We start from the raw sequence: 14,295 nt of genomic DNA, 5'->3' as shown, positions 1-14,295 counted from the left end.
CACCTGCATCCACTACATCTACAGCCACTACTTCCATCACCAGCACACCCACGACCACACCCCGCTCATGTGCAGTCACCACCCCCACTACCATTCACATGCCCCCTGTGTCCTCTCCCAGTGTGTCTGTGACGACACCTCCCAAGATACACAAACGCAGCCATACACCCACCCAACAGCCATCCACCTCACGACAGCCTACAGCGCATGCACCTTCACCCAAAGTCACCAAACGAACACCTCCTACAACCACAGCCTCTTCCTCCACTCCCAACCCCCCTCCAGCTACCCGTCCCAGTGTTCCCAAGAAACTTTTCCTGTCCACCCTTGACCTCTTTCCCTCACCTCCCCCACCCTGTCAGTCTCCTAGGGCCCTACTCTCCAGGTCCCAACCTAGCACCTCAGCCACAACATCTCTGGTACCAGTGGTGCCTGTAGTCACCGGAATCTGGAGTGCACCGGGCAGCAGGGCAGCCAGTGTGGCACGGAGCCAAAGCATGGACAGTCCCCCACCTGACAAGCATCAAAAGTTGGCCAGTGCCCGGCGGGAGAGGGGGAAGACTCCAGCCACCAAAACCGCTCCCAGGGGTACAGGTGGGAGTGTGGAGTCAGCTGTGACACCTTCCAAGGTGGGGAAGGGGCACAAAAAACTCAGCAAGTCTGGGAAGAGCAGCACGGCGCAGAAGATCACCATCATCCCCGATGCCCAGGAGGCCACCACCATCATCCCCGCTGCCCAGGAGGACACCGCCATCATCCCCGCTGCCCAGGAGGCCACTGCCAGCACCAGCCCAGCTGCCCAGGACAGGACCACCAGCACCAGCCCAGCTGCCCAGGACAGGACCGCCAGCACCAGCCCCGCTGGGCCATAAAGGACCACTAGCACCAGCCCCGCTGGGCCATAAGGGACCGCCAGCACCAGCCCCGCTGGGCCATAAAGGACCGCCAGAACCAGCCCTGCTGGGCCAGACAGGACCGCCAGCACCAGCCCCACTGGGCCAGACAGGACCACCAGCACCAGCCCCACTGGGCCAGACAGGACCGCCAGCAGCTGACTCACTGCCAAGGACCCCACCACCACAAGCACCGCTGAACAGGACACTGCCGCCACAAGCACCGCTGCCAAGGACACCGCCGCCACAAGCACCGCTGAACAGGACACTGCTGCCACAAGCACCGCTGAACAGGACACCGCCGCCACAAGCACCGCTGAACAGGACACTGCCGCCACAATCCCCGCTGCCAAGGACAGATTCGCAACAAGCACCGCTGGCCCATGAGCGCCAAGGGCACTGACACTACTGAGTCTGTCACAAGCAGGATGAAGCAATCTGGGCACACGGCCCCCTCCAGAACCAGTGGAGTAAGTCATCCACTACCTCAGTCCTTGGCAGGATGGAGCACGCTGGGCACAAGGCCCCCTCCAGAACCAGTGGAGATTCACATTCACTACCTCAGTCCTTGGCAGGATGAAGCACTCTGGGCACAAGGCCCCCTCCAGAAACAGTGGAGTAAGGCATCCACTACCTCAGTCCTTGGCAGGATGAAGCACTCTGGGCACAAGGCACCCTCCAGAACCAGTGGAGATTCACATCCACTATCTCTATCCTTGGCAGGATGAAGCACTCTGGGCACAAAGCCCCCTCCAGAACCAGTGGAGACTGTTAATCACTTGAGAGACTGTGGCTTTGCACTCCCCAGGATTGAACAGTGGGCAAACCACCCACTGTAGAGACTTGAGAGACTGTGGCTTTGCACTCCCCGGGATTGAACAGTGGGCAACCCACCCACTGTAGAGACTTGAGAGACTGTGGCTTTGCACTCCCCAGGATGAACAGTGGGCATGTGGCCCCCTCGTGGATTTGGCGTCATGCACTGAACCGGCTGAGGTGCCCCCCCTTTACCTTCTCCCTTAGGTGTCTGTTTTATTGCTATCTGATGCCCCTGCAGTGTTATCTCCGTCATGTTCGGGGATTGAGTGTGGGCCTCGCCCATGCCGTGTGGGCCCAGTGTTCCACGGACTTCAATGGAGCACTACCTGGACTACTATTCTTGGTGTATATATTTGTTTATAGTGTATATATATTTTTGCGTACTGGATTTTAATATATTACAATGGTTACACTCATTTGCTTTTGTTTTTGCATTCTTCCAGGGGGTTTGGGGGGTGTAACTATAATGTATCATGCTGTATTAGTGTGTGTGTTGTAGTGGGTGAGGGTGGGGGTGGAGGTGTTGCGTGTGTCCCTGTTTTTTCCCTCCCCCCTCCCCTGTGTTGTAGGTGCAGTACTCACCATGGTCTTCGCCGCTGGCGTTCGTGCTCCTGGTAGAGGAGCAAGAAGATAAGGGCTGGCAGGATCTGGAGCTTGGGTTCCATGGCGTCCAGATTCCTCGTGTGGTGTGTAGAGGTGAGCGTTTTCCCTTCGAAGTCCTGTTTCCGCTGTGTTTTTGTTCAAAGTGAATCCACCCCAGAAAAGGTGGCGGATTGGTAGGTTGTGTTACTGTGGGCGGTACATTTTCCTCCGCCTGTCTGTTGGCGGTGACCGCCATGCTGTTTGTTTGTACCGCCGTGGCCGTCGGAGTGTTAAAGTGGCTGCCTATGTTGGCGGTTTCCGCCACGGTCGTGATTCAATTTTTTTTCCCGCCGGCCTGTTGCCGGTCTTACCGCACCTTTAACACCGACCGCCAGGGTTGTAATGAGGGCCTGTGTGGTGTATTTTTGTAGTGTTATACTGTGTTATTGCATGATCTATTGCACACATACTTTACACATTGTCTTCAAAGTTAAACCTGGCTGCTCAGTGCCAAGCTACCAGAAGGTGGGCACAGAATAATTTGGATTGACTTACCCTGACTAGAGTGAGGGTCCTTGCTTGGACAGGGGGTAACCTGACTGCCAGCCAAATAACCCACTTCTAACATATACCTAGTGAAATCAGGGTGTCACATATTTTCACCAGCTCTACTCTGCACCAGTTATTAGCAGTGTCTCAGTTTTTGCTAATTAATCCAATACCTTGAGAAGACAAAGAGCATGTCCATAACTACTGGGATGTGAACCTTAGCCATGACAGAGTGGGGAGAACACAAGAATGCCTTCTGGGATCCTGCTCTGTCACAGCACCATGAATGATGTTAGATTGACATGTTACTGTTATAGAAGGGTCCAGTGGCAGCTGAAACTCTAATTGGACAGGGGACACCTGCGTGAGTACTCTGATTAACTGGAAAATGAGCATAAATAAAAACACAGATGATATGTTCAATGGCTACTGCAGAAAGCCATTTCATCTTGCTTAAAAAGGGTCTCAGGAAGTTTTGCCCAAAGTCCTGAAATGGACTTTTTTCCCCATATTAAGCAGTGAAAAGCTTTCCCAGCATCAAACCTCAGTGCTACCATATCATCAAGGATCATTGGTCCCAGTGACAGGGTGTGAAACTGTGTTCTTATGTTATTCCCTGAGGAGTGCCCTGGAACAAAGTTAATATCTCTTGAAAGGCTGATTTTACCCTATTGTCAGAAGAACCTTGGCATCAGGGTGGGTTTTAGGGCTGGCAGCGCCCTGTGCGATAGACTTTTTTCGTGCCTCCGCAAGAATCCTTCTCCATGGATCCCCTCATTACCCCCCATGACAGTGCCCCTTGTCTCTCCATAGCCCCCCTCTCTCACAGGTATTTCATTTCTTTTCTTAGCACTACTTATACCAGTGTAGGGTGTCAAAGTACACATTAAGCAGAGACAATGACTCATAAGTTTGTAAATCAGCGAATAGGGAATGTTACTTAAGACAATGAGAACTACAAGTTGTAGGCAGAGCATGTTAAGAGTGCTTGCTCTCAACAAGCACAAACTCAGAATTCACAATGTAACACACTGATTGGGGTTGGCTGTACTAACACAACTATCTTTGTGACTAAACAGTAATTCACTGAGCTGTCTACATAAAATACAATTCTGTGACCTGCATTGTTCTTTGCAGCAGGCATATTAACCCCCTGTGCTACTTTATTAAGGGTCAAAATTGCCACTAAACAAAACCCCAATCTCTGTCCAGCAGGTACATTAATCCCGAGAGTTATTTTAGCATTATTGTTGTTGATTGACAATTGCTGAACACACAAGAAACTCTGCAGCAGGTCCTAATAATCCTGTAAATATTGAAAGCACAGCACCCTTCACGTTGGCACCTGTTGCACGGCCCTAACGACTGCCCTGTTTTTCAAGAATTGTAACGATGTCTGGCTGTCTGCAGAATCAATTGCACAATTTGGTGGTATTGATAGTTCTCAGAATCTTTACTTTAATATTAAACAGGATTTTACATCTGAGATGTGCGTCACCCATTGAACCAGCACTGATGGGTGTCATTGCTATTCATTCTAAGTAGTAAAACCAGGTAAAGGTGATACTGAAAGCATCTAATGTGGAATGCATGTGGGATTAATTAAAGACAGTGTGCACTCCTACTCTCACAAACACACCAGACTATACTGATGTCCAATACAGCAGCGTACACTGCGCGTCCACAGTGAAAAACATCATTTTAAAAATGATATGCCCTGTCAATTCAGGCTTGCAGCTTAAGAACATACTCACTTAAAGTGGCCACAAAAAAATTATATTGTAATGTAAAACATATGAGCATTTCAGGGAAACTTAGAAATTAAAAAATTACACCCGCAGAGTAAATCACCCACATCCTTTTCTATCAGCACAGGTGGGTGGGTCAGTGTTTATATAAATGACACTGGTCCTTAAAGGTGATCTTCATCACTCCAAGTCAAAGTCTTCCTCGTCACAGTTCTAACAAGTGAGCACTTGAGTTTCACCCACAGAATTCACCCGTACAAGAAAAAACGAAGGGGGTCATTACAACCCTGGTGGACGGTGTTAAAGGTGCGGTAATACCGCAAACAGGCCAGCGGACAAAAAAAGGGAATCATGACGTGGCGGAAACCGCCAACCTAGACAGCCACTTTAACACTTCGACCGCCACAGTGGTACAAACAAGCAGCGCGGCGGTCACCGCCAACAGACAGGCGGAAGACAATGTACCGCCCACAGTATCACAACCCGCCAATCTGCCACCTTTTCCAGGGCGGATTCACCGTGGATAAAAACACGGCGGAAACAGCCATTTCAATGGGAAAACGCTCACCTTCTACATATCCCACGAGGAAGGAGGACACCATGGAGCCGGAATTACAAATCCTACCTGCCCTTGTCTTCCTGCTCATTTATGAACTCCAGCAACGGCAGCGCCGAAGACAACGGTGAGTACTGCACCTACGACATAGGGGAGGGGGGAGGCAAAAGTCAGGGACACACACACAAAACACCCCCACCACCACCTTCACCCTCGAACATTATAACACACACACCAATGCATGTCAAAACATCACAGTAACAACCAACAACCCCCCCGGAAGAATGGAAAGACAAAAGGAAATCAGTCCAAAAATTGTAATGTATCAAAATACAGTTACCAAATATATACAGATAAATATACACACATTCAAAGTATACATTACACATTACGAGAAGCAGTGCAGGTATGCACATATCAATGTCCATGCACCACTGGTCCAAAAATGCATGGGCGAGGCCCACAATAGATACCTGTCCACAAACGGAGAGAACACTGCTGAGGCATCAGATATAAATGCAACAGGCATCTCAGGGGAAAGGGAAGGGGGGGGCACCTCAGCCGGATTACAGCACCTCGCCAGATCTACGACGGGGCTCCATGCTCATTAATGTATCCTGGGGAGTGCAAAGCCACAGTCTCTCAAGTCTCTACAGTGGTTGGTTTGCCCACTGTTCCATCCTGGGGAGTGCAAAGCCACAGTCTCTCAAGTCTTACAGTGGGTGGGTTGCCCACTGTTCTATCCTGGGGAGTGCAAAGCCACAGTCTCTCAAGTCTCTACAGTGGTTGGTTTGCCCACTGTTCCATCCTGGGGAGTGCATAGCCACAGTCTCTCAAGCCTCTACAGTGGGTGGGTTGCCCACTGTTCCATCATGGGGAGTTGAAAGCCACAGTCTCTCAAGTCTCTACAGTGGTTGGTTTGCCCACTGTTCCATCCTGGGGAGTGCAAAGCCACAGTCTCTCAAGTCTCTACAGTGGTTGGGTTGCCCACTGTTCCATCCTGGGGAGTGCAAAGCCACAGTCTCTCAAGTCTCTACAGTGGGTGGGTTGCCCACTGTTCCATCCTGGGGAGTGCAAAGCCACAGTCTCTCAAGTGGATAACAGTCTCCACTGGTTCTGGAGGGGGAATGGTGCCCACACCGCATTAGGCTCCCCGTGATGGTTCCTGTTCCATCACAGTCCCAGCTGTACATGGGATAACGATGCTTAATGTGGCGGTGTTCCCTTGTTCAGCGGTTTTCCCTTGTTCAGCGGTGCTTTGCCATGGCGGTCTGTGATCTGTTCAGCGGTTCTCTGCCCTGTTCAGCGGTGCTGTGCCCTGTTCAGCGGTCTTGATCATGGCGGTGTTCCCTTGTTCAGCGGTGCTTCGCCATGTTCAGCGGTCTTCACCATGGCGGTGATTCCCATGTTCAGCGGTTGTATGCCCTCTTCAGCGGTGCTGTGCCCTGTTCAGCGGTCTTCACCCTGGCGGTGATTCCCTTGTTCAGCGGTTCTATGCCCTGTTCAGCGGTGCTGTGCCCTGTTCAGCGGTCTTCACCATGGCGGTGATTCCCTTGTTCAGCGGTGCTTTGCCATGGCGGTCTCTGACCTGTGCATTGGTATGTGGCATGACGGTCCCTCATTTTCCAGCTGGGCTGTGGCAGCCGGGACCCTCCTGGGCACTGACTCCGGCTGTGGTCTCCTGACCAGTGACGATACTCCTGCCCTCCTGGGCAATGACTCCGGCGGTGGTCTCCTGACCAGTAACGATACCCCTGCCCTCCTGGGCACTGACTCCGGCGGTGCTCTCCTGACTAGTGACAATACTCCTGCCCTCCTGGGCAATGACTCTGGCGGTGGTCTCCTGACCAGTGACGATACCCCTGCCCTCCTGGGCAATGACTCAGGCGGTGGTCTCCTGACCAGTGACAACGGTGCTGGTGGTGGCGTCCCGGCCGCCGGGGAGGATGGCGCCCTTCTCCGCCGTGCTGCTCTCACCAGACTGTGCAGACTTCCTCTGGCCCTTCACCACCTTTGGAGGAGTCACAGCTGACTCTGCGATCCCCCTGGGACCCTTGTGAGCAGTTTTGCCGCCAGGAGTCTTCACCCTGTCCCGTCGGCCACTTTCCAACTTGAGATGCCTTACAGGGGGTGGACTGACAGTGCTTTGGCTCCGTGTCACACTGCCTGCCCTGGTGGCCGGTGCACTCCACACATCTGTCACACGTACCACTGGTCCTGGAGTCTTTTTGGCTGAGGCGCTACTACGGGACTTATGAATTGTAGGGGTGGGGATGGGGGCAAAGAAGTCAACGTTGCTGAGGGAGAGTTTGTGATGAACACTGGAATGGGTAGATGGAGGGGGTCTGGGAGTGGAGGAAGAGGAGTTGGTTGTAGGAGGTGTCACTTTAGGTGTTTTGGGTGCAGGTGCAGATACTGGAGGCTGTCGTGAGGTCGATGGATGTTGGGTGTGTGGGTGCCCGCGTTTGTGTACTTTGGGAGGAGGCGTCACAGACACACTGGGAGAGGACACAGGGGACGTGTAAATGAGAGTGGGGGTGGTGAGTGCAGGTGAGCGGGGTGTGGTGCTGGGTGTTCTGGTGCGAGTCATAGTGCCTGTAGATGTAGTGCATGCAGGTGAGAGTGTAGACAACACTGGGAGGGAGGAGGGAGATGATGAGGAGGGGGACACAGTGGAGGCAGTGGATGTTGCTGTGTCTGTATGTGGCTGATGCTTGTGTGATTGCCTGTGGGATGTGTGGTTCCTATGTTTGCCTGAGCTACTTTTGTGTGTTGAGGTGTGTGCATGCTTGTCTGATGGTGTGCTTGGGATGGGCTGGGGTAGAGGGGATTGTGCCTGGGTGGAGGAAGTTGGAGGGAGGAGGCTAGACACAGGGACAATGGCTGCCATCAGTGCTGAGGCCAAAGATTGCAGGGTTCGATGAAGGGCAGCCTGACCAGAATGAATGCCCTCCAGGAATGCATTACTGTGTTGCAACTCCCTTTATACACCCTGGATGGCATTCACAATGGTAGACTGCCCAAACGTGAGTGACCTGAGGAGGTCAATGGCCTCCTCACTGAGGGCAGCAGGGGTGACAGGGAAAGGGGCTGAGGTGCCTGGGGCGAAGGTGATGCCCACCCTCCTGGGTGAGCGGGCACCTGGCGAAAGCTGAGGGGCTGCTGGAAGGGCGGTGCTGATAGGGGAGGTGGCGGCTGTACCTGTAGAAGTGGGGGGCACAGATGGTGCCGCTACCACAAGGGAGCTCCCATCGGCGGACGAGTCCGTGTCGCTGGTTGGTGAGCCGGTGCCCGACGTGAAGCTCCCCTCGCCCTCCGTCCCACTGGTGCATTTTGAGTCCGTGGTGTGGTCCTCCATGACCATGTGTGATGCTGCTCCCTCGTGCTCCGGTGCCACTGTACCTCCACCTGATGATGCACAAAAGAACAGGGAGAGCAGAGAAAGGGGAGGGACGACAGAAGAAAGACCGGTTGAGTGCATGGCTTACCGCTACTGTTGGCGGACAATACAGACACAGCAGCCCCCTGCACTACGCCGTGCTCCTGGCCTCTACAGATGCAATTCCTGGGATATGGCCTACATCACTATGGTGGACATCAGCACACATGGATGCCACAGGGGCATGTATACCTGTACTTGTCACTCTACTGCGGTGGGGTGGAGTGCCACATGGCCTGCATTACGGAAGGGCCAAGCCTATGGAAGTCGCCCTGGCCTAGGGAAACCCACAGCCCTCCTCCCACACCCGGACCCCTCAACTGCGCGCAAAGTCCCCAGAATAAGGGTGTACTCACCCCCTTGTGTCTGCTGTAATGCCCTCAAGCGCCTATCCAACTCAGGGTAGGCCACCGCCCGGATCCGGAACATCAGGGGGGTCATGGGGCGACGGGCACCCCTCCCACGTTGGGAGGCCATCCCCAGCTGAGCCTCCGCCGTCTTCTTGCCCCAGCGGCGAATGTCCTCCCATCTTTTCCGGCAGTGGGTGCCCCGTCTCTGGTGGACCCCCAGGGTCCATACGTCCTTGGCGATGGCACGCCAAATGTCCTTCTTCTGGTGGGCGCTGACCTACATGACACGCACAAGGGAAGAAGAGAAGTCATTAGCAAGAGCACCGTCGAAGTGAGTGGCCCACATCAATGCCCTTGCCATGTGGCACATGCATTCACAGTCCTTCATGTTCACTGCACTCCGCCCCCTTCCCTCTTACAACCAGCCCTCTCCACCCAGGCATAGCCCATACAACGTGCTCCCTGTGTACTTACCTGTTGGTCTGGAGGACCGTAGAGTAGCGTGTACTGGGGGAGGACCCCGTCCACGAGCTTCTCCAACTCCTGAGCAGTGAAGGCAGGGGCCCTTTCCCCAGACGCAGCAGCCATTGTCTCTTCCAGACCAAGGTCACAGCAGCACTTGCAGTGTAGGTCCTCTCCTGTCGAAGATCAGGTATCAAGTGATTGAACAGAGAGAAAATGGCGGTCACGCCCGCGGCGGTGACGTCCGCGGCGGTGCGTATCATCACCGACGGCGCACTTTATCATTGGCTCCTGGGACCCCTAGGGTCCAATGTTAACCAATGCAGCATTGCGCCGCAGTCTTCAACCACCTACTGCGACGGTGTACAACGCCAGTGCAGTTACCTCACATCCCATTGTCCCAGTTTAGAGGTCAGGCAGCCGCCATTTCAGAGGCCTACATGGCTTCATTTGCAACTGCGTCACACATACCTAGGCCTACACTCGACACACATACAGGAAGATTTTTGTCTTTGGTGTCGTGTTCTGTGTATCTGTGGGTACATACCTGGGATTTTGTTGACTCTGTGGTCGCTGTTGTCCTTCCTAGGCACCGTCAGCTTGGACATTTGAGAAGATGGCGGAATCCTCCGGTGTAACGACCCCTGGTGGACCTCTTGACAATGGAGGAGCGACATTTACTCATCACCTACAGGTTTGACCGTGCCACTATCCAGGAACTATGTACCCAGTTGGAGCCAGACCTGATATCACCAATCCACCATCCCACAGGAATCCCCCCTCAAGTGCAGGTGCTGTCAGTGCTCCATTTCCTTGCAAGTGGATCGTTTCAGACAACAGTGGCCATGGCATCAGGGATGTCCCAGCCTATGTTTTCCAATGTGTTGTCCAGAGTGTTGTCTGCCCTGCTGAAACAGGTAAGGAGCTACATCATTTTCCCCCAGGTGGAGGATTTGGCTACAGTGAAAGGTGACTTCTATGCCCTTGGACATATCCCCAACATCATAGGTGCTATTGATGGGACCCATGTAGCTCTGGTCCCCCCCCACAGGAGTGAACAGGTGTACAGGAACCGGAAGAGTTATCATTCGATGAATGTACAGATGGTATGTTTGGCAAACCACTACATCTTGCTGGTAAATGCTATGTTCCCTGGCTCTGTGCATGACGCCTACATCCTGCGCAATAGCAGCATCCCTTATATGATGGGTCAACTCCAGAGGCACCGCGTGTGGCTATTGGGGGACTCTGGTTACCCCAACCTATACTGGCTATTGACCCCAGTGAGGGATCCCAGGACCAGGGCAGAGGAACGCTACAATGAGGCCCATGGGCGGACTAGGAGGGTGATTGAACGCACCTTCGGCCTCCTGAAGGCCAGGTTCAGGTTTCTGCATATGACAAGTGGTTACCCACTTACTCACCGAAGAAGGTGTGCCAGATCATCATCGCCTGCCCGATGCTTCACAATCTTGCTTTGCGACGCCAGGTGCCTTTTCTGCAGGAGGATGGTCCAGATGGTGGTGTTGTGGCAGCTGTGGAGCCTGAGGAGCCTGTGGACAGTGATGAGGAGGACGCTGAGGAAGAAGACATAGACAACAGGGAGTCAGTCATACAGCAATATTTCCAGTGACACACATGTGAGAACAGTTTTCTTTTTACCATTACATTGACTTTCACACTTCTACCTCTATCCTGTCTGTCAGTTCATAGCAGTATTTAGTCACTGAGTTATACCTTTCCATTACGGTTTCACAGGTGTGGTTAGCAACGTGTGTCATCTGCTTGCATCCTTCAAGGACTTGTGATGTGTGACATAGGTATGTTGGCTTTACAATTGGAAACGCATGTTGACACTGTCATTGATTATACATATTTACCAAATCACAGACTGACTCCAGAATGTTTTGTGGTTCAAGGGTGTTTATTTCAGTGCTCAAAAATGGAGGGGGGTAGTGATATGGTGATGGGGGACGGTGGAGGAATGTCCATGGCAGAGTCCAGTCCATTAGTCACACAGGTGCACTGCCCATATGGGCATAGGAAGTGGAGCTGGGGCAGTTTAAGTATGGACAGGGTAACAAAGTGGGACAGTGGGAGGACAATCAGGGTGGTCTCATTTCCTGGCGGGGGTCTTGCCATCTTGCTCTGTCCTGTTCCTGGATCTCAGGGACCGCTTGCGGGGTGGTTGTCCGTCTGCAGGGGGTGGGGTGCTGGTGTGGTGGTCCTGTGGCAGGGCGTCCTGTCCACTAGCGCAGGCGGAGGTGTTGGGCAGTTCATCGTCCATGCTAGTTTCAGGGGCCCCTTGGAGTGCCACGGTGTCCCTCATGGTCTTTTGTATGTCCTTCAGCACCCCTACGATGGTGCCCAGGGCGGAGCTGATGGTTCTGAGCTCCTCCCTAAACCCCAAATACAGTTCGTCCTGCAGTCGCTGGGTCTCCTGAAACTTGGCCAGGACCGTCGCCATCGTCTCTTGGGAGTGGTGGTAGGCTCCCATGGTAGAGGAGAGGGCCTCGTGGAGAGTGGGTTCCCTTTGCCTGTCCGCCCCCTGTCGCACAGCAGCCCTCCCAGTTCCCCTGTGTTCCTGTGCCTCCGTCCCCTGGACCGTGTGCCCACTACCACTGCACCCAGGTCCCTGTTGTTGTTGGGATGGTGGGTTATCCTGGGTTCCCTGTAGTGGTGGACACACCGCTGATTGACGTGTCCTGGGTACGGAGGTATGGGCCCGCTGGGTGGGTGCTGTGCTGGTGTTACCAGAGGGTGGAAGGTCAGTGTTGGGCTGTGCCTGTGGAAGGGGAACCGACTGTCCCGATGCCCACGATGGTCCGGGCTGGTCATCAGGATCCAGTAGGGCAGAGCTGCTGTAGTCACTGTGGGCCTCTTCTGTGGGTGGAGTGGAGTTGTCCGGACCCTCCTGTGTGGTGACATTCCGTAGTTGTCCTGCAGGGATATAAGAGCATGATTAGTGCATGTGTGTGTGTAATGGTGTGCAATGGGTGGGTGTTTGTGTACCACAGTGCAAGCATTCCTGTGTGTGGGTTTGTGTGATGATGGTTAGGGGGTTGTTATGGGTATGTGCAGTGAGCATGCTTTGGTGCATGCGGGGCTTGGTGTTGGGATGGGTGGGTTGTGTTATGAGTACATTAGTGAGGAGTTTGTGTGATAGGGGACGGGGTGAGGGTGGGGGTGTGTGATGGCATGCAGGTAGGGTGGGGGATATGATAGTTGAGATTTAACTTACCAGTGTCCATTCCTCCACTGACTCCTCCGAGGCCCTCTGGATGCATGATGGTCAAGACTTACTCCTCCCATGTTGTTAGTTGTGGGGGAGGAGGTGGGGGTCCGCCGCCAGTCCGCTGTACCGCGATGTTGTGCCTGGATACCACAGAACGCACCTTCCCCTATAGGTCGTTCCACCTCTTCCTGATGTCCTCCCAATTTCTTGGATGCTGTCCCACAGCGTTGACCCTGTCCACGATTCTTTGCCATAGCTCCATCTTCCTGGCTATGGATGTGTGCTGCACCTGTGAGCCAAATAGCTGTGGCTCTACCCATAGGATTTCCTCCACCATGACCCTGAGCTCCTCCTCGGAAAATCGTGGGTGTCTTTGGCGTGGCATGGGGTGGTGTGGGTGATGTGTGGGTTGGTGTAAGTGTTGATGTGTGTGGTGATGTGTAGTGGTGTGTGGTGGTTTGTGCATGTGATGTTGTATGGGTGATGGTGTTGTGTGCCTCTGTGTGGTGGGGTTCTCAGTTGCTGTGCTCTCTGTCTATCTGGCTTTCGTTCGTGAATTCTGGTCGTAGGGGTTTGTGGGTGATGTGGGTGTGTGTTTTATATTGTGTTGGGTGTGTGGGAGTAGTGTTTGTATGTGTATGTAGGTGTGTGTATTTTGAATTGTCCAATGTGGCGGTGTTTTGGAGATGTGTGTGTATTTTGAGCGTGGCGGTGTGTTCCAGCCAATGGAATACCGTGGTTGAAAGACCGCCGCGTGGATTTGTGGGTTGTGATAGCATGGGCGTGTTTCTGTTGGCGTGACTGTGGAGGTTTTGTTTTCGCCAGTTTATCACTCACCTTTGGTGTGGCGGTCTTGTGTGGGTATCTGAATTTCGGCAGATTCCGAGATGTGTGTCATAATAGCTGTGTCGGAATTTCGCGGCCGCGGCGGTGTTTTGGCGGTCTTCTGCACGGTAGTAAGCGTCTTTTACTGCCAATGTTGTAATGAGGGCCTAAGTATGTCTCACCCCCACAAGGGCCCCACATGAAGTGCCTACCACATGATCCATATAGGTGGGGCCAGAATGATGATTCTTCCTGGAATACAAGCAACAAAACACAGGTCACTTTTCTCCTCTTATCCCAAGGTGGGATGGCGGGAACCTAGGACGGTGACGAAGAAGCTATGACTCAGAGTAATGAAGATTACTAGTAAGGGACCATGTTATTAGCTACCTCATCCGTCTTCCTCATCCCAGTCCTAACAAGTGAGCAAGTATCCAATTTATGATAATTACTAAGTGGAAAGCAGGGTTATCTTTTTGAAAGTCTTCTATTGAGAGGGGGCATTATTTCTTTTTTACTGTCCCTTACCACAATTATTTGCCTGGCAGTGACAGAAAGTAAAAAATGGCTATATGTCTGTCCTAACATATGTGCCGCTAATCCTCATACGGAATTTACTCCGTAGGGCCGTCGGAGAGGTTTGGCCACAGTGGTGATGGAGTGACCACACCTGTGGCCAAACTTGAGGCCCAGATCTGGAAGCAGACGGGAAACTCCAACACCATTACAAAGGAGTTGCTTATCTGCCAAAATATAATTAAGGGCCTTAGCTCTTGATTTCCTTCAAGTGCTGATGGGCGACGATACAAATGTTAGTTCGAGAGCGGAACAAAATCG

This window comes from Pleurodeles waltl, chromosome 4_1, assembly GCF_031143425.1.
Source record: "Pleurodeles waltl isolate 20211129_DDA chromosome 4_1, aPleWal1.hap1.20221129, whole genome shotgun sequence".
Lineage (NCBI taxonomy): Eukaryota > Metazoa > Chordata > Amphibia > Caudata > Salamandridae > Pleurodeles > Pleurodeles waltl.
The sequence above is the reverse complement of the archived record's forward strand: the minus strand, read 5'-3'. Positions refer to the sequence as shown.